This window comes from Rana temporaria, chromosome 4, assembly GCF_905171775.1.
Source record: "Rana temporaria chromosome 4, aRanTem1.1, whole genome shotgun sequence".
NCBI classification, from domain to species: Eukaryota; Metazoa; Chordata; class Amphibia; order Anura; family Ranidae; genus Rana; species Rana temporaria.
Genome location: NC_053492.1, coordinates 413,272,039 through 413,293,891, shown reverse-complemented (window position 1 = coordinate 413,293,891; position 21,853 = coordinate 413,272,039). Strand labels below are relative to the sequence as shown.

At 40.9% G+C, this 21,853-nt stretch overlaps 1 protein-coding gene across 3 annotated transcripts in view; it reads left to right on the top strand.

The window, feature by feature from the left end:
- The window catches only part of MACROD2 (mono-ADP ribosylhydrolase 2), a 3,190,351-nt gene that overhangs the window by 1,211,295 nt on the left and 1,957,203 nt on the right, over positions 1 to 21,853 (top strand). The window lies entirely within an intron of this gene.

The following is a 21,853-nucleotide window of genomic DNA, read 5'->3' as shown; positions in this document are numbered from 1 at the left end:
CAATTAATGAAACAAGTTTGGAGGTGTGTTTTAGAGCTACTTTGATTGTTAAAAGTCTCTCAAACATTTTAAGATTTCTGATCATAAGAAGCATCAGCTGATGTGACCCATGCCACTCCAAAACATAAAATCAAGAGTAGTTTATCTGCAAAAGGCTGCAAAAGAATACAAAACAATCTCAAAGTGTTTAGGCAACCATCAGTCAAAAAATTGTCTATCAATGGAAACATTTTAATACTGGGGATACTCTTGCTAGAAGTGGGTAACAAGCCAAGATGACCCCCAGATCACAGTAACTGGCATACATCTCTTTTCATAAGTCTACCATACGCAAGTCTTTGAACAGGCAGGGTGTCCATGGCAGAACACCACAGAGGAAGCTGCTGCTCTAAAAAAAAAACACATTGCTGCAAGCCTAAAGTTTGCCAAAGAGCATCTTGGCAAGCTAATAAAAATGATCAAAATTAAGAGAGCATAAATGCACAGATATTAAAATCACAAACAGCGCTAATGGTGACAGTTCTAGTGTAGATGCACAAGGCACCACGTCTACACTCCAATGTTGCGTGTAGGCCTTCAATTACACTTTTTTCTTTTATTCATCTTGGCAAGCTGCAATTTTTTTGTGGACTGATGAAACTAAAGTTGAATTGTTTAGGAAGAATAATCAGCACTTTGTACAGTATGGCGCAAAAAGGGCACAGTTTGCAAACATCAAAACATTATCCCAATGTGATCATGATTTGGATATGCTTCGCTGCCTCAGAGCCTTGAACACTTGCCATTATCGAGGGGAAAAATAATTCCCAAGTTTTTCCAAAATATCCTACAGGATAATGTCAGGGTGGCTGACCACATGCTGAAGCACAGTGGAAGTTTGGTGACGCACAAGGACAATAATCCTAAGCATCAAAGTAAATCCACCATAGACTGGCTTCAGAAACCTTTAGGAATGACCCAGTCAGAGCCCAGACCTTAACCCCATAAAGATGTTGTGGAATGACCTCAAGAGAGCCATTCACACCAGACAACCTGCAAATGTGTCTGAGCTAAAATAGTTTTTCTTAAAGAGGAATGGTCAAAACAAAATCCCTGAACATTGTGCAATTCTGATCCAGTGTTAGAGAAAACACTTACTTGAAGTCATTGCTGCCAAAAGAGGTTTGACCAGCTAATAACTCCAAGGATTCAATTACTTTTTCCTCCAACACTGTGTTACGTACCTGCCGGGTGAGCCTGACGTGCAGTGGGAAGGCCTTCTCGTACAACCCCGGCTCAAGGGCCACCGATGTTGCAACAGTGGCCGCAAGAGCCTGGCGGTGTATGGGTGCCTGGTTCGTCTTGTTCTTGTCATTCCAGCTGGTGCAGCAGGAAACAGGAATCAGGATGGTAGATGCAGGGCTGGGGAGACACTGAATGCGTAGTCCGACAAGCCAGGTTTGGTAACAGACGATCAGATGTAGGCATAGACAACAGGCATAGAATGGTCAGGATACAGGCAAAGTTTGGCAACAGGATATCAAGCAGGGTAGAGTTGAGAGTGGTCACAAGGCAGGCCGGGATCAGGATAACAGAGAGAAATCGTAGTCAAACAAGCCGGGTCAATGCAGGAAACAGATCAGATCACAGGAAGTCACGGGAACAGGTATGAACTGCAGATCAGGCAGCGAAGACACAGTGCTGCTGAGGTGTTTAAATAAGACAGCCTGTTGCCAATCACTGGAATCAGTCTGCAGTATTAACTCTTAGGTGGCAGGTCCATGACACACTGTGAATGTTTAATAGGTATGTTTAATAAAGACAAAAACATTGAATGGTTTATGTGTTATCAGATTAAGCACATTGGGCGTTATTTACTAAAGGCAAATCCACTTTGCACTACAAGTGCAAACTACAAGTGCAAAGTGCACTTGAAATTGCACTGAAGGGGGACACACAAGGAAAATAAAAAACAGCATTTTAGCTTTCACATGATTGGATGATAAAATCAGCAGAGCTTCCCCTCATTTCAGATCTACCCCTCGGATCTACAGCGACTGCACTTCCAAGTACACTTTCAGTTTGGATTTGTCTTTAGTAAATAAACCCCTTTGCGTTTGTCTATTGTTGTGACTTAGATGATGATTAGATCACATTTACTACAGAAAACTAGTTAATGACAAGGGGTTCACATAATTTTTCTTGCCACTGTAGTTTGTTGTCTTTTGCTAAAATGTTGTCGGATATTGGCTTAATTTCATGCTGCAGGCTAAAAACTTTGTGGAACATTACTTTTATTCCAAAGAGTGTGTCTAAAAACAAAATGCAGACACAATTATTCATACTGCATATTTTAGCTCAGTTGAGTGTTTTCAGCTGGATCAAGCAATGATTTCATAGGTGCCGCCAGATGCAGATGGCTAGCTGCTGCCAGGGCAAACAAGAAATTGGACAGGTTAGGAAACCTGTTGCGGCCAGCTTGTTTCCACTTGATAACTCATGCTGGCATCGTTCTCTCCATTGATTCTTGTTCCTCCATCATAAACCTAATTTAGTTTCTGCAGAACCAAGCTTTCAAGTCTCTGGAGCTGTCTGCAGGACTTTGACCTGAGAGTGTCCATGTTGTACCTGTCTGAGTGCCGACTGAAGTCCTTGAACAGCTATACTTCCTAACCCCTTTATTTTTGGGACAGATTATTGCTAAACTTTTACTTTTAAGAACAGTTTTAGTGTTTTGGCCGTTTTTAGTGGCCTCCATCTCTATTGCAACAAGACAACAAAGGCATATTGTCAAGTCAAATACCCTCCTTACAAATGTTTTTGATGTAGCTGGGTGCCCTTCCGGCTGTGTGCCCGCTCTCCTACTTCCTTTCCCCTCTGCTGCTGGAGTTGCTCTGTGTATGTGCTGAATTCCCCCTCCACTGCTGTGTGAGCAGACACAGAGCTACTGGAAGAATGAGCTGTGCTCCTCTCACCCCTTGCTTCCCTGTGTAACAGCTCTGGTGAACGGAGTGAACCACAAATGCGGTTAGCAAGGATTTCAATGCACTTCTTTATGTGAGAATTCAGTATTGGACCTCAGGCGTCACTCCACACAAACAGGAGTTTGAGGGTTCTCTACATCATCTCTCTCTCACATAAAGAAATGCGTTGAGCTACTAAGGATGGACGCATTACAACATGCGTCCAGAGCTTAGCATTTAAAATTATAATATACACTTTAAAGATTCCAATGCACCTCAATATGCAAGTGATTATCAGTACCGGACCCCAGGCGTCACTCCATGCAAACAGGAGTTTGGGGGTTCTCTACATCATGTCACTTTAACGTAGAGAATGCATTAGTTCGCTAAGGGAGTAAGTATGAAATACCTCAACCCTAAGCATTGAAAAGTTAGGGCAAACACGTTCATGTACATGTTAGGGCATAGGCCCATAAACAAGTAAGAATTTATGTCAAGCACGTAGTAAATATGGTTAGTTATATCAACTAGTAATTTCATAAGAGAGGCATTTATAGCACAGGTAATTTGAGAGTGTATGTCCCTTTAAGATACACCACAGCAAGTAGCCGAGAATATAACAGACAATATAACGGTGTATAGTAGTACATAGTAAGCCAGTGTTGATTACAGCAATTTGATTAGATGCAATCCATGTAGTAGAGAATTCTAAAGCACTACAAGTGACACAATGGCTATTTATCCCTTTGCAGGGCTTTAGGACTTGGGATTCTGTATGGAGGGTCTCCTGGTGGGTGGTAGCTTGGGATGTCCGCAGCAACTCAAGGTGAGATTAGCAGCGCAGCTCCAGGTGTGGGATTGCCTCCAGTTCAGGATGGATGGATGGTTTTCAGGTTAGGCAGGGCAGGAGCTGTGGTTAGAATGCAGCCAAGCTGGCTACAGCCGACAATAATTGAACAGGGCTTCTATTTTGAATGAATGCCTTTATAGGCAGGTAACAGCTGTAGTGCATTAGCACTGAATTCAAGAAAACCCGCCGATTTGCGGCGCACTTCCGCGTTCCACGGTGGAACGCATGCCATGCTGGAACGCATACGGCGCCCACGCGATGTTGTCATCGCGTAGGCGCTGTATGCGTTGCAGCACGGAATGCATTACGGCGCTGAGAGGAGCGCCTGTTACACCCTGCTGTGTGAGCAAAGGGGACAGTGTGTCTCCCCTGCTTGCTCCTGCCCCACTGCCTCTTGGCAACAGTAACTCTGAACCAACAAGGGCAGAGAGAACTTGTTATACAGTGGCCACCAGGGACTCTGGAAAAGTAGTCCTTAAAGGAGCAATGCAGGGGATATATAGGCTAATGAAGCTACAGACTTTAATACCCACAATTCTCTGCACAACACAGGAGAAAAGACATAACTTTTCCTGGGCAATTCCGTAGAGATGTGGGTCTTTTGCAGAAGGAAGACAAGCCATACAGACCTATGGCCTTTGTGGGGACTGTACAGAGATCAGGGGCCATAGGAGTCTTTGCCAAGGGGGATGGAGAGAGTGCAGGCCTATTGCTGGGGTGTCTGTGCCTATACCAAAGAGCAAAGGACTGAGACACTGAGAGAGAACACATACCAAGCAGATATAAAAAAAAAACATGTTTAATGGTACTGTGTATTTAAAGTAGCACTAAACAATATCCTTGTTCTCCAAAAATAAACCATAAATTACCACTACTTAATAGTCATGTATTCTCTTTATTATGGAATTGTTTTGTAACACCTCAGTGAGTTCCTAAACGTCCACCACCCCTGACTACCATTTGTTTAGAATAAGCAGTACACATTGGTTATTGCTCTGTGCACACTACAAATCCCATGTGGGTAGATTCAGGTAGGGGCGCGCAATTTTAAGACGGCGTAGCCTAGCGTGTTTACACTACGCCGCCTTAAGTAAGAGAGGCAAGTACATGATTCTCAAGGCACTTACCTCCTTACTTAGGGCGGCGTAGTGTAAACGCGGCGGGCGTAAGGGCGCCTAATTCAAATGGGTATGAGGGGGGCGTGTTTAATGGTAATGAGGCTTGACCTCACGTTTTTGAATTTTTTTGGCTACTGCGCATGCGCCAGGCTATTGATTTCGACGTGGACGTAAACGACGTAAATCCCGATTCGCGGACGACTTACGCAAACGACGTAAACATTTCAAATTTAGGGGCGGGAACGGCGACCATACTTGACATTACTATTCCACTAGAGCCTAGCTCTAACTTTACACGGCCAATCTCTTACGTAAACGGCGTAAAAGTACTGCGTCGGCCTGGCGTACGTTCGTGAATCGGCGTATCCCCTCATTTACATATTCTACGCCGACCGCAATGGAAGCGCCACCTAGCGGCCATCCAAAATATTGCAATCTAAGATAGGACGGTGCAAGCCGTCGTATCTTAGATAGGTTTAAGCGTATCTCTGTTTGAGCATACGTTTAAACTTAGGTAGTTTATCTACTGATAAGCCGACCTAACTCTTTGTGAATCTACCTAATAGTCTCTTGGGAGCAAGCAAGAGAGGGTGGTTACTTTTTTACATACAGCGGGACCATTGAGAATTAATGTAGCCACCCTCTACAGGAAGTTGGATCACAGCAGGCAGCAAAGAAAAAAAGGAAGTTGGAGGTCTGGAGGAGACTGAGAGCAATGAAAAGGTCTTTTTTTTTTAAATAAAGTGGACCTTTCCCTCCTTTGACAAAATGTCACATCAGCATGGATCTCTGCATGGATCTCTGCATCTCACACTTTATTACATATTATTGCCATTTTCCTGTGTGGAAAGGGAGGTCTTCTTTAGAAATGCATATTTCAATCTATTTTTTTAAAAAACAGATTTTAGTATCCCTTTAACAGTAAATAAAAATAGCAAACAAGAGAAGTTATTTTTTAGGTTTACCTACTCTTTAAATGAATATAAAATGTTTAAATACTCTTCCATAACACCGCCAGGAACTAGCCAAACCAATGCTGTGTTCTTCATACTGGAAGAAATGAAGGGGTGTTTCAAATCCATGATCACTAAATGTATATGGATAATTGAATATTGCTTGTTTAATATCAATAAACCATTAAATAGTATGAGTTTTCCATGGGCAAATGTTCTTTTTTTAATTATAATTATACAGTTCAGGGTTAAATGAAGCAGAAGTTAATTGTACGAATCTCTAAAGAATCTTGACATAATGAATATTTGAAGTTTTATATTGTTTCCTTGATTGCTTTGTTGTAGTGCATGTATCCGGCTTATTTAAATGTACATAACTTTGCATTCCAGATCAGTCATTCTCTGGTGAAAGAGTTAAGGGACTGTGGTTTTCTTTGAACTCTGTGTCTTCTTCCTGTCACATACTCTGGTACCTGTTACTTAGGACAGAAAATAAAGCCTGCGGATTTCCAAAAGAGAAAATTGTGGCTAGTTAGTGTCACAAGCAATAGGTCTGTGCTCTGTAACCTGTCTCTGCCAATTAATCGAGCGTACATTGTACCCACTCATCCCACTGTGGAATATATTGGCAATTTGCAAATAGATGGGCAACAATTATTCCAAAGAGAGATGTGCAGGAAATATGCCTTTTAAGTTATGTGTTGGCTTAACAATTAATTACCCCTTTAAATTATATACAGCTCCAGAAATGTGCACAAAGGCTGTGATTTATTAGATTCTAGAAGGATAGCTCGGAAGATCTATGAAGCCAGTGATTGTTGCTTACATTTTTCTTGTATTTCAATATTCTATCCAAAAGTTTATGTAAACTCTAACAATGTACTTTTTAAAATTTCTCCCTTTTAGTCTAATGCCGCGTACACAGGATCGGACATCCCGACAACAAAACCGTAGATTTTTTTCCGACGGATGTTGGCTCAAACTTGTCTTGCATACACACGGTCGCAGAAATGTTGTTGAAAATTCCGATCGCCAAGAACGCGGTCACGTACAACACGTAGAATGGCACTATAAAAGGGAAGTTCAATACTAAGTGTGCCCCCCTTTGGGCTCCTTCTGCTAATCTCGTGTTAGTAGAAGTTTGGTGAGAGACGCTTTTCAGCCTCATGCTTTTCAGTCTGTTACTGCTCCGTTAGAAGAGCAGTCCGTTAGAAGAGAATGCACTGCATTAAAAGATTTAAAAATTTGCAGCGTGACAAATGTGTTATCTCCATTATGAACACTAGTTTTACCAGACCGAGCGCTTCCGTCTCGTACTTGATTCAGAGCATGCGTGGAATTTTGTTCGTCGGAATTGTCTACACACGCTCGCAATTTACAAGAACGGATTTTGTCGTCGTAAAATTTGAGAACAATTTTTGTTGTCACAAATTCCAACAGCAAATGTCCAATGGAGCCTACACACGGTCGGATTTTCTGACAACAAGCTCCCATCGAACATTTGTTGTTGGAAATTCTGAGCGTGTGCATGGGGCATATAGCTGGCCATACATGTATCAAAATTTGGCCAGTTAAGCAGGAACCAGCCAACTTTTGATCCATGCATGAGAAAGTCATTCAGTATATCGACTTCTGTGCAACCAACCTGTCGTGTTTTTCTCCATCAATCAGTGCCGCTGACTGTAGCCAGCGGCATTGATCAGTTTATTCTGAAGGCAGGAAAGTCTCTCCACTGTCAGGCCCCGTACACACGACCAGTTTCCTCGGCAGAATTTAGCTTCCGACCGAGTTTCTGGCTGAATTCTGCCGAGAAACCCGGCCGTGTGTACACTTTCGGCCGAGGAAGCCGACGAGGAGCTCGACGAGGAAATAGAGAACATGTTCTCTATTTCCTCGTTGTTCTATGTGAGCTGAACTGGCCGAGGAACTCGATGTGTTTGGCACGTCGAGTTCCTCGGCCGTGTGTACGGGGCCTCAGAATGCAATCTTAGCAAGGAGGAAGGATTCCTCATCCACAATGAGTGTGTGAATGGAGGAATGAGGTAATTTGTATCAATGTATGGCCTGCCTTATTATATCAGTAAAAACTCTGTGTTATGTCTCTTCAGTAAGTGCAAAAAACAAAACAAAATGTTCATCCTGTCAGAAATGTAAGGCTGTTCTATGACACTCTGCAGGCTTATCCCAAACATTGTTATCAGAAAGTTAGTCAAGCTGGCCTTGCACCTGTAAAAACTCATTAGAAAATATATTTTTTTCAGAACGTTTGTTTGATTATCTAAAGGTATGTCAGGGACCATGAATTAGGTAGAGACAGAAAATGCAGTTAAAATCACACCTTTAATTTAATAGTAAAAATAATACAGAACAGGAACATAGTCAAAAACAGAAGGGTTAGGAAGTCAAAACAGGAAGCCAGGTATCAGCATTGTCAGAAGCCAAAGAGCATCAGGAACTAGAAGAAATGTCAGCCAGGCAAAAGTCAGAACGGGAACACAGCAGAGACACACTGGATATGTTGACCAGGCAAAGGCACAAAAGGAATGAGCAAGGCACACTGAGACGAGAGCTGCTAGAAGCCCAGTCCTTACAGTGGAGGATTTGATACGCTGTGTCCTGACCAGAGCAAGCAAACAAATCAAAGGACAAAGATGGAAACATTTTGTTGAATCTAATGGGAACAAAGTTCGAATTGTTGAAGTCACACCTGGCTAAGAAAATGTATAACTAGCACACACACCTATCCATAGCTCTGCTCAAGACTGGCCTCTCTTATACATGGACAATCTGAGTGCTGCCCACTAAAGTCCGTTTCCACTCTCCATTGAAAATATGAATATCAGCTGTACTCTGTGTGGCTCCTCTTACCATAATATGTATTAATATGTTGAATGCAAGGGAGTTCACCTATCCTTGTGAGCAAACCAGGAGTGGTGAAATGCATTGAAGAAGGTTGGTTCTTGGGCAGAGACATTTCTGTATGCATTTAACTTATTGATTAATAAATAATATGGTAAGAGGAGCCAAGCAGAGTACTGCTTTATGTTGATAAACTTAAAAATGTGGGCATGTCAGTGATTTAAAAAAGAAGTTCTCTGTGCGTTTCGCTGGGAAATCTGAAGAATTTTATACAGCACAGTCAATGGAAGAAAGTGTAGAACACTTGTCATTTGGAAGCTCAACAAGCGAAAAGTAAAAAGTGTATCAAAAAACAGAGCACATTACCTTAAATTAGACAAAAATACCTACGTTTTGATGTATAAATTGTGTATGACAAGTAGATCTTGTGGGCATGAGAGCAATTTATAGAGAAGGAACAAAGATATTTTTTTTAAAGCTCTGTGCTATAGCGATGACATCATCCACTCTAACAAGCCCCATAGACACTCTGTTTATAATCAATACAATTTCCTGAAAAGATCATTAAACTTAAACAGCTTTTTCACAAAAACTGTAAAAGATATCAAACTGAAAAGATATAGAATATTTTATGAACATTTTAAAGTTTGTTTGGTGTCTGTAGGTGAAAGTATGAAGGAGCTGAAACTTTTGGTAGCAGAAGAATGTTTTAAGGATTTGAAGCATGTTCTCATTGACTTCAATGTTAAAAAAGGTGTTAAAAAGCATAATATTTTAAGAAGTATAAATAGTCCAAAGAAAGTTGAAGAAGTCCCATCATTAGCTGAAAGAGCTGAACATTTTAAAAGTTGAATGGTCTTAATAGCTGAAAGTATGCAGAAGTTACGCAGAGCCGTACGGAATAATAAAATAAAAATTAATAAGAATAATACAAAAACGAATAACAATATTGGAAATGCTATTGAGCATTCCCACTAATAAAGGCAAAAAAAATATATAAAACAAATGCTGCTACCTCATACACAGACTGGTAAGCTGCAATATGTTACATTCTTGTTCTTGGGTTTAGACTTTACACTTTAATGCACCCAGATAATAAAGGCTGCCACTATAAGGCTGTAATAATCATCCGGTCTGAATATAACATTTGTCGGTTGTATTACTTGTGTTGACCCTACCGTCAAATTTAACAAAGGATACTTGATTGGGAACTGACCCCTTGGCAGTCCCTAAAGCCTTTTTGACGTAATACGCTTGTACTAGTCGTTTTTTCCTGGCATAGTTATCAATCACAAGTTTTTCACTTTAATCAGCACAAATATTGACATATAAACCTTTAAATGCCCGTTCCTGCTCTTCTTAACAAATATACGGACAGTGTTAATGACAGCCAAAAAGAAAAAACCTGTGAAATAATATTTATGAATTGCCTGTTACATAGAAAATTGTTAATATAATGTACACAGTCATTTCCAAAGATCTGTGCAATTTTTTTTTTTACTGTAATAAAAAAAAAATTATAATTAAGTAATACATTTGGAAATAACATTAATGAGAAAAGAAATGGCATGCTTTAGGATTTTTTAAACTAGCCATACTGCTGCAAAATTCTTGTCATGGTTAGGACAAGCAGAACAAAAATGTTGTTCTGTGAAAGATAGGTGATCCGTAGAGCTCGGGATCACCAATTAGCCATATTGGTGAAACAAGCAGTCCTTTATTTTCAAAACCAGCAAAACAAAAATAGCTATGCAAAAAAACAAAAAACAAACCGTCCATAACTCTGGTCAGGGCCATAGCTCTGTTTTACGGTGCCGCAAAGGCCGCAGGGGTTTGGCAAACAGCGACTCCAGCGAGTCACTGTAGAGACCACACTTGCCCAAAACTGTGAACCTCTTGATTCCACCTCACAGACAACTGTTTCCTGTTTCATGTTGCTTTTCTGGATCCTGATGCAGCTGGGTTAACCGTTTCGGGACCAAAGCCTTAGTATTCAGAGGTTATAGGTTCTTTCCCACCCAAAATCTCCCCAAACCTCCGAATTCTGGGTCACACATGAAAACTTACCGTATTTGCTGGCGTATAAGACGACCCCCTAATTTTCCAGATAAAATGTTGGTTTTGGGATATACTCACCGTATAAAATGACCCCTCACTGTGGCATTGCCTCACCTCACTGTGCCATTGCCTCACCTCACTGTGCCCATGCCTCACTGTGCAATTGCCTCACTGTGCCATTGCCTCACTGTGCCATTGCCTAACTGTGCCATTGCCTCACTATGCCATTGCCTCACTATGCCATTGCCTAACTGTGCCATTGCCTAACTGTGCCATTGACTCACCTCAATTCGTCGATCTTCATTCCGTTTTTGCCTGGCAGAATGAGTCAGACTGCGGGCGTCCATTTTTTAAAAGCCGCGCCTCCTCCTCGTCCTGTTTCGTGATAGGCGGAACACTCAGTTTTCCAGCGTGCGTTCAGTGTTCCGCCTATCACGGACGTCCTCTCGTCCGAGGCTGAGAACGACATGACATCCGTGATAGGCGGATCACTGAGCCTATCACGGAACAGCACGAGGAGGAGGCGCAGCTTTTAAAAAATGGACATCCGCAGGCTGTATCCGGCGTATAAGACGACCCCCGATTGTTGAGCCACATTTTTAAGCATAAAAGGACGTTTTATACGCCGGCAAATACGGTACCAATTCTAAGAGAGATGGAAATGATATCTGTCCTGTCCAAGCAGACTACCCAAGAACTCCTCACCCTCACCGCGACCCATATAGTGGGGAAATATATCTCCCTTTCAGCACCCATCTCTGGTGTTCTGTACAGATTCTCATAGTAGGGCATACTTCCCAACTTTCTGAAATGCTTGAGGGATTTGGTTTCAAGAGTAGCAGTCCTTCCAAATGAGGGAACAAAAAAGAAGAAATGGATGTGGGACTTTAAATGAGGCCTGTCTCTGTTGATGAAAATGAAAGTATAAACTATTTAATTATAATCATAAATGGATTTATTAACCCAATCCCCGGTGGGCAGTCCATATGGTTATATTGTATTTGATTAGTTAATTTTAAAAGTTTGATGAATAAACAGAATACATAGTGCAATATATAAATATATATATAATATAATGCACAAGGAAAAACATGATTAATAATAACATATTTAATATTTGATCATAAATGGACATGATTGGTACAAAAGACAATATAATAATGAATATATGAATCAGTTATACATGAGTGTCATAATAGATACAAACAATACATGATATAAAAGTAATAAAGATATATAAAAAAATATATAAAAATATAACTTTATTACTTTTATATTATGACAATCATGTATAACTGATTCATATGTTCAATATATCTATTATTACTGTTTTTTGTACCAATCATGTTCATTTATGATCAAATATTAAATATGTTATTATTATTATTATTATTATTATTATTATTATTATTATTATTATTAATCATGGTTTTTCTTATATACCTCATGCATTATATATTTTTATAATATGCACTATGTATTATGTTTATTCATCAAACTTTTAAAATGAACTAATCAAATACAATATAACCATATGGACTGCCCACTGGGGATTGGGTTAATAAATCCATTTATGATTATAATTAAATAGTTTATACTTTCATTTTTATCAACAGAGACAGGCCTCATTTAAAGTCCTTCATCCATTTCTTCTTTTTTGTTCTCACAATTTTAGGGATGAAGGCATGTCTGTGCTGTCTTTGGGTATCAGTAGGTCACTTTCCGTTCTCTTACCTTCCAAATGAGGGATATTTGGTAGGGTATTGCTTTGTTCTAAGGGTTTTGGCTACAGGGTCTAGTGATGGAATGAAAAAGAACTTACATTATTGCTCTCTATTATGTCAAATCTCCTATATAAATCACTGGAAAAGCAGAAAAAACAAAGCCAATTGGTCTTGAGGTGCACAGTGCTGTAGAATGCTGATCTCTTTGCATCTTGCTTTTATGAAAGCATCATAGTGCGATCATTAGCCAGAAAACCATCATACTATATATTTACAAGTTTTTTATTTTGTATAAAGCATTTGCTTTGTGCTGGGTAGTTTTCATCATATCGAAGTGTTGGGCCTTTAATATGTTGTTGTCATTCCTGGCACAAATGCTTTCATATATATGTTCTAAAATAAAATCATTAGTAAGACCTCATCTGGAATATGCAGTTCAGTTTTGGGCACCAGTTCTCAAAAAGGATATAGGAGAACTGGAGAAAGTGCAGAGAAGAGCAACCAAACTGATAAGAGGCATGGAGGAGCTCAGCTATGAGGAAAGATTAGAGGAACTAAATTTATTCACTCTTGAGAAGAGGAGAATAAGGGGGGATATGATCAACATGTACAAATATATAAGAGGTCCATACAGTGAACTTGGTGTTGAGTTATTCACTTTACGGTCATCACTGAGGACAAGGGGGCACTCTTTACGTCTAGAGGAAAAGAGATTTCACCTCCAAATACGGAAAGGTTTTTTCACAGTAAGAGCTGTGAAAATGTGGAACAGACTCCCTCCAGAGGTGGTTCTGGCCAGCTCAGTAGATTGCTTTAAGAAAGGTCTGGATTCTTTCCTAAATGTACAGAATATAACTGAGTACTAAGATTTGTAGGTATAGTTGATCCAGGGTAAATCCGATTGCCTCTCGGGGGATCAGGAAGGAATTTTTTCCCCTGCTGTAGCAAATTGGATCATGCTCCGCTGGGGTTTTTTGCCTTCCTCTGGATCAACTGTGGGTATGGAGTTGGGTGTATAGGATTTTACTGTGTTTTTTTATTTTGTTTTTTTGTGGTTGAACTGGATGGACTTGTGTCTTTTTTCAACCTGACTAACTATGTAACTATGTAACTATTCTGTACGATATGTATTAATTTAAAACTCCTTCTGCACCCTATGGCTTTATTTATTCATGAGCTTTGCATACTCTGATTTAACATGTAGTATTGAAAAATGCTTTTTTCCTGGTAATAAATGGAGACATTTTGAGCAAACTAGACCTAAATGGCCCTAACCAGCTATTATAGTCCTACTGATATCAAATATGATATCTGTATATTCACAGCCTCCTGTCTTCTATAGTATAAGTACATTCTATGTAAAGTGTCAGTGTTATGTAATTGAATGCAATTAAAAAAATTGTAGCTGCAAAGTAGAAAGCGAACACCAAAAGCAATGTCACATTCCTATTTGCTGCCTACTTTGGGGCTGCCAGTAAGCAACAAAAAAGGTGACAGCACCTCACATTCCTGTTCATCTGGATAAATAGTCGACACTCCCACTGCAAGCTTTGTTTTAACTTTTGATTGGCACTTATTATTTAACCACTTCGGCCCCAAAAGGATTTACCACCTTAATGACCAGGCCATTTTTTTTGCGATACGGCACTGCGTTGCTTTAACTGACAATTGCATGTTTCGTGCAACGCTGTATCCCTTGTTTTTCCCACAAAGAGAGCTTTCTTTTGGTGGTATTTGATCCCCTCTCAGTTTTTATTTTTTACGCTATAAACTCAAAGAAGTGACAATTTTCAAGGATTTTTTTTTTAAACAAATGAATTCGTCAAATTAGTTCAAATTATATTCAGCTACATATTTTTGGTAAAAAAATCCCAATAAGGTTACATTGATTGGTTTGCGCAAAAGTTACCGTGTCTAAAAAATATGGTATTTTTATTATTTATTATTATTTCTCTCTTTTTTTTACTAGTGTAGCTCTACCCCCGAAGGAGCTGCTGGTTTAATTTTGGGCCTGCCGTTACCTTACTGTTCACCACACTCGATCTAAGGGTCTCTCCTGAAGAGTTGTTCAAAAAGAATGTCCGCACCAACACTTTGGTTTCTTTTTCTTCAAGAGTTTTATTAACCACTTAAGGACATTGGCTGTTTTTCAGATTTGGCGTTTACAAGAATAAAACATTTTTTTTGCTAGAAAATTACTTAAAACCCTCAAACATTATATATTCTTTTTTCTAACACCCTAGAGAATAAAATGGCGGTCATTGCAATACTTTTTGTCACACTGTATTTGCACGGCGGTCTTACAAGCGCGCTTTTTTAAAAAAAAATTAACTTTTTTTAATAAAAAAATAAGACAACAGTAAAGTTAGGCCAATTTTTTTTAAATAGTGTGAAAGATAATGTTATGCCGAGTAAAATGATACCTAACATGTCACGCTTCAAAATTGCGCCCGCTCGTGGAATGGCGTCAAACTTTTACCCTTAAAAATCTGCATAGGCGACGTTTAAATTTTTTTATAGGTTGCATCTTTTGAGCTACAGAGGGCTAGAATTATTGCTCTCGCTCTAACCATCGCGGCAATACCTCACTTGTGTGGTTTGAACACCGTTTTAATATGCGGGCGCTACTCACGAATGCGTTCGCTTCTGCGCGCAAGCTCGTTCTTATTTATTTATTTATTTATAATTTTTTTCACTGAAAAAAAAAATGGATCACTTTTTTCCTATTTCAAGGAATGTAAACATCCCTTGTAATAGAAAAAAGCATGACATGCCCTCTTAAATATGAGATCGGGGGTCAAAAAGACCTCAGATCTCATATTTAGACTTAAATGCAAAAAAAATATATATCATTTTGTCATTTGAAAAAAAGACAACTAGAAAATATTTCTTTAAGAAGCATGGGCAGAAGTGATGTTTTGACGTCACTTCTGCCCTGCTCTGCTATGGGGATGGGTGGGGGCCATCTTGCCCTCACTCGTATACCAGCCGACCAGGGGACAGGACCCGATCGCCTCCGCCACTACCGACAGCTCCGGTAAGTGGCGGAGGGCATGGGAGAGCGGCGTGAGGGGGGGCCCTCTCCCGCCGCCGATAACGGTAATCTTGCGGCGAATCCGCCGCGGAGACCACCGTTATTGTTTACAGGACCGCTCACAGTAAAGATGGATATCTCCGTTGTGGCAGCAGCTGCTGCCGTTACCGAGAGATCCATATTTAAAGTACCGACGTATATGTACATGAGCGGGTCCTTAAGTAGTTAAACAGGTTTTTAACAGAGGGGTAGAGGAATAGGGAAGATTCAGGTACCTTGCTTTGCGGATCATGGGTACAGTCTTATATCCAGAGGACAAATCGGTTCCACGCTGGATTTAGCAACCAGTGGATAGGCCCACTCTCACTGACCTAGCAGCCAGTGCGAATCTCATTCAAAGTCTCTGCCACAGACTTAATGAGTGTCGTTGGGTCTTTACACAGCCCTCTGCCACAGGATCGTGTAACCACGCATACACTTAGTTAAATTTCAAAGAAAGTACACAGCTCACGGTGCCAGGATCTTTCAGCCAGGCCGGCAGCACAGTGAGGCATGTTGATCCGGGTGCTTCCTTCAATTGAGTCCCCAATTGCTCAGCTTCTTCCTGCAGGCAAGACAGCACAGGACCACCCCTGGACCAGTAGGCCCCAGAAACTCCTTGGCCTACTCTCAGTTGCGGAGCCTTGGGCCAGCAGGCCCCTGAGACCGGAAAAACACTGTCAGCGCATCCCTGAGGCCAGGAGGGCCTTCAGGTCAGGATCGGAAGAACCTGCCAGAAGGGTGTCTGCCCCTTAAGTACCCTCTCCCAGAATGCACAGCGGGTTGACCATGCCCACTGGGCTGCTTCTGGGAAGAAGGCACCCAATGCGCCCAACCTATTGCATTCCCAACTTAATTTACTAAATAGCGCCTACTCAACAGGAGCAGGGCGCTTTACTAGTAATGGCGGTGATCTGCGATTTTTATTTGGACTGCGACATTGCGGTGGACAGATCAAACACCTAACGGACATTTTTGACACTTTTTTTGGGAACCAGTTACATTACTACAGTAATCATGGCTAAAAATATACAGGGTTATTGTACTAATGACACTAGTAGGGAAGGGGTTAACATCAGGGGTGATCAAGGGGTTAACTGTGTTCCCTCACTGTGTGTTCTAACTGTATGGGGGATGGTCAACACACAGATATGTCTTCCTGCATAGCAGAAAGACAGGATCTGTGTGATCTTCCCTGTCAGAACGGAGATCTACCTTGTTTGCACAGGCAGATCCCTGTTCTGTCACTGCCAGGAACGATCGTGGGTGGCAGGTGAACATTGAGTCCTCTGGACGCACTGATTGGCTCCCCTGCTGGCCAATAGAAGGGCAAACCCACAGATCACCGTGTACACCTACGGCGATTTGCGCAGCCAAGCCAACCTGCCGCAGTATATATGTGGCGGCTGGTCGGCAAGTGGTTACAGCGGAGTTCCACCCAAAAGGTGTAGCTGCTGACTTTTAATAAACAGCCACTCACCTGTGCCACGGTCCAGCGATGCGGCCGCCCAAAGCCTCGCTTCTCTCCCCCATCTCTCTGCGGCACCGGCATTGCAAGTGTATGCACCCAACTGTGGCTTCACAGCTGGGCACACACTGCGCATGCATGAGCCATGCTGTGTGTAATGAATGGCCGTGAAATCTTCTGGGACCGGTGACATGTCCCAGAAGATAGCAGGGAGGGAGGAGGGAGAGGTGAACTTCCTACAGGTGCTGCGGCGCCAGGTGTGGAAGTGGGAGCTGGGTACTTGTGAAAACTTGGTACCCCCCCACAAAAAAAAGAAATGCCAAATGTGGGGTGTCTAGCCTTTTGACCTTCTTGGACCACATTGGAAGAAGAGGAAGAATTGTCTTGAGCCACACATAAAAATACCCCATTAGAAATTTTGGAAAGAGGTCCGGGAGAAAATTCAGTGATATTGAAATCCTGGAAGACCTGGCCTTCTTCCTCTTGCATTTATCCGAAATCCCAGCTAAAACATATAGGAAGTCCATCTTGTGCCAATTGTCAAATGCATCCAAAGCCTGTATCCCCCTTACTTGGAAACAGACACAATAATGTGGGAATGTGGCTTAGAACAGTAGAGGAAGTAAACCAAATGAAAGATCTAGTCTGGACATCTCGACAAAAATGAGAAATCTATATGCAAACATGGTCACCATGGAGACTTTGTGTTTCTTCAGAGAAAGGAGCCTTTTGGGGGCGATGGAATTAGGAGGGGTCTCCTTTTAGGTTTCTGTTTTTTTTTAAGGTGGGGGGGAGGGGGCAGAAAAAGAAAAGGAGGGGAATAGTCTGATACAAGATGCTATGTCTGGAACATTAGGGGGGGGGGGGGAGTTGCTGTGCTGGGTCCTGAATCAGGGGTTGCGTTCCCCCTTGACCAGGTTTGGTTAGCAATTTGGAAAGTGGAATATAGATGGAGATATTTCCTGTCTTTGATATTCCCCCAGATTCAACGTCATGGTTAAACAATATTGAGTTTGATGATATGTTGTAGGTTGCTTATATACAGTATATTAATACTAGAAGAGGCCCTTCATTTTCCTTTTGTTAAAATAAAAATAAAGAAATTATAAAAAAAAATACCCAAAGATAAGGATAGCTAATGAGCAGATATTTTTGTATTATACTAAAAGTAAAACAGGGCAACATAAAAACAAGTGTGAAATTTGATACTGTTTTTGATAAACGAAAGCATCAATATCGGGTTCGATGGATATAGCATCAATTCTCAATTCATTTTCAAGGTGCTCATCAGATATTTTGGTTCTAATTTTTCTCTTTGTGTACTTCCTTGAAAACAGTTGCTTACAAATATAGGTGCTGCCAAAAACTGATTACACGAATAGGGCCTGATTTCGATAAGTGATATATTTTTCTTTGGGAAGGTAAAATGAATAAAAGTCCAGTAAAGAGACACTCAAATTTTTCTTCGGCTAAGTGTAAACGCCAAAGATTAAGGGCCAGATCCACAAAAGGGATACGACGGCGTATATACTGATACGCCGTCGTATCCCTGTTTCTATCTTTGGAACTGATCCACAGAATCAGTTTCCAATAGTTAGGGAGAAGATCCGACTTGTGTAAGGGACTTACACTGTCGGATCTTAGGATGCAGTACCTCGGCCGCCGCTGGGGGCATTTCTCGTCGAAATGCCGCTTCGGGTATGCAAATTAGCACTTACGGAGATCCACGAAGCTTTTACGCTTCGTTTTTTCTCCGTAAGTATTAGTTTGCAAACGCAAAATTAGGGCTGCTTTTTCAAGGCCTAAATTATTTAGGCCTTGTAAAAGTAGACCCTTCTATCCCGCGTCGCCGTCTTTTTTTTTCAATTTTTTTTTTTCCAACGCAACTCGTATTTTTCTTTTTACGCCCGTCGCGATTCTCAAAACCCGGCGCAACGTAAAACCACGCAAAGCACATCTGGAAAATGACGTCGTTAGCATGCGCAGTACGTCCGGCGCGGGAGCGCGCCTAATTTAAATGGGACTCGCCCCATTTGAATAGGAACGCCTTGCGCCGGCCGGATTTAAGTTACACAGCCGAAAATTTCTAGGTAAGTGCTTTGTGGATCGGGCACTTAGGTAGAAATTTTGCGGCAGTGTAACTTAAATGGGAATATTTAAGTTACGGCGGCTGGCTGTGGATCTGGCCCTAAATTTTTTTTTTTATTAAAATTATGATTTTTTGTTGGTCCGCATTCACAGCTGTCTTGAGGTGAAGTTTGGACACCCCTGTTCTACCAATTCTGATATCCTGTATTGTCACACCAGCAAATGTCAGCTTTGTTGCGCCGTACTTCTTCCATCGCTAGACTCTACCAAAGGCTTTGGAATGTTTTCCATGTACTTATTGGTAATTATGTTCCCAGAAATCTATTGCAAATGCATGATACCATCATGGAAATAAATGGAGAGATTTTGCCACTGGAGTCACTGGGAAGTAAAAGAAGTCAATATTTCAGTTGGTGGGAAGCTGCTACATAAGCTGTGGCATTAACCTTTAACTTCTAGTCGTCTTGGCTTATTTAAGTCAACGTGAACTGCTCTGGTAATTGCATGTAAGGGCAATCCTTGCAGAAATGTAAATGTTGTTCTCAGACGGCACAATTTCTGCCTTTGGAATGACCGCAAAGAAAAGACAGTAAGTGAAGATTGGTTGATTGCAGTGTAAAACATTTCCATTCTGTGTCTCCCTGGGCCATTTTTCCCCTTTGCTGCAGAGATCACAGAAGCACATGAAATATTGATAGTTGTTATGGTGAATTAACCATGGCACTCATGGAGTCCAAGCGTCTGAGAAAGTGTTACACGGCCTCAAGGCAAATATGATGACATGGGATTCACACCTGTAGTTCATTTACTGGGGCTGAGGTTAGATTTCAACACAGACAATTACTGGGAAGTATTGAGTTCCAAAACACCATTTCATTCTGCTGCATTGAATGTTTTTCTCCTGACCAGACCTGCCCTAAGGAGCGACCAAAATCGCTGCATTTGATTATGTGCCACAGCCTTGTGATTGACAGGACAGTTAACTGTACTTCTCAGCTAAAGGAAAGCAAGGCACATAACTGGGGTCATTTGTTTGATGGCTTCAAATAAGAGGCTAGGTAGAGAGAGCACTTTTATAACACTACAAAATCTCCGCTTACTAAAGGCACTTCAAGAAGGCCATTACAGAACATGGAAATAAAACACTGTGTGATTCTGCCAGTCTACAATACATTCACTTGTTGACAAAGCTTGTATATTTAGGCATTGCACCAATAATAACAAATGTCAGTATATATATATATATATATATATATATATATATATAAGGGCCGTGGAAATTAACTTTTAATTCATCGATTAATCTTTAAGTGTTTTGATCAAACAAAATCTTTTTGATCGATTAAAATTCTCTTGATTGGTACTCACCTCTCCGCCGGCTTCTGGGCCTTCAGGGAGTTCCGTCGGAGATCCGGTAATGTCACGGACACCGGCGGGGCTTGCCGTGTCCATCTGAAGGGCTCCTTTGCTGTGCCTTCATATCTGCATGCCGGTGGGACCTTACTATCTGCCACACGCAAGGGCTGTTACACTTCCCTTTATCAACCTGGGATTCTACAACCATCCACTGGGAGTTTTGATAGTTTCCTTCACAGGACATCTACATGCCGACGGACTGATGGTAACCTCTCCTCATCTGGATTCAGCAGTGGTATCGTTGTACTCATTTTTATACCAGTATCATACTTAGCTACATGTTTTTATGACCGCTTTTGCTACCGTTTGGTATTACTCGCACCATTTTTACAGTTTATGTAGCTACATCGATTTTATCTCCAGTGCAATATTTATTTTGTTACCTACTTGAAGACTATGAAAGTTTTAATGCTATTCCCATCGAACGCTGCCTTTGTGTGTTTTTTGTATCCTGCTATCCATTTTTCCCGTGGTTGGTAGCTGCACTGGGAATCAGCCTGCAATGAGATCAGCTAAAAGTAGTTGGATCCGTATGTGATTTATAATTAATCGAAATTAGTCGATTAATCGATAAAAAAAAGAAACGATTAATCGAACACAAAAATTTTGATCAGTAACAGCCCTAATATATATAAATATATATATATATATATATATATATATATATATATATATATATATATATATATATATATACACAGGTCATTCTCCAAAAATTAGCATATTGTGATAAAGTTCATTATTTTCTGTAATGTACTGATAAACATTAGACTTTCATATATTTTAGATTCATTACACACAACTGAAGTAGTTCAAGCCTTTTATTGTTTTAATATTGACGATTTTGGCATACAGCTCATGAAAACCCCAAATTCCTATCTAAAAAAATTAGCATATTTCATCCGACCAATAAAAGAAAAGTGTTTTTAATAAAAAAAAAAGTCAACCTTCAAATAATTATGTTCAGTTATGCACTCAATACTTGGTCGGGAATCCTTTTGCAGAAATCACTGCTTCAATGCGGCGTGGCATGGAGGCAATCAGCCTGTGGCACTGCTGAGGTGTTATGGAGGCCCAGGATGCTTCGGTAGCGGCCTTAAGCTCATTCAGAGTGTTGGGTCTTGCGTCTCTCAACTTTCTCTTCCCAATATCCCACAGATTCTTTATGGGGTTCAGGTCAGAAGAGTTGGCAGGCCAATTGAGCACAGTAATACCATGGTCAGTAAACCATTTACCAGTGGTTTTGGCACTGTGAGCAGGTGCCAGGTCGTGCTGAAAAATGAAATCTTCATCTCCATAAAGCT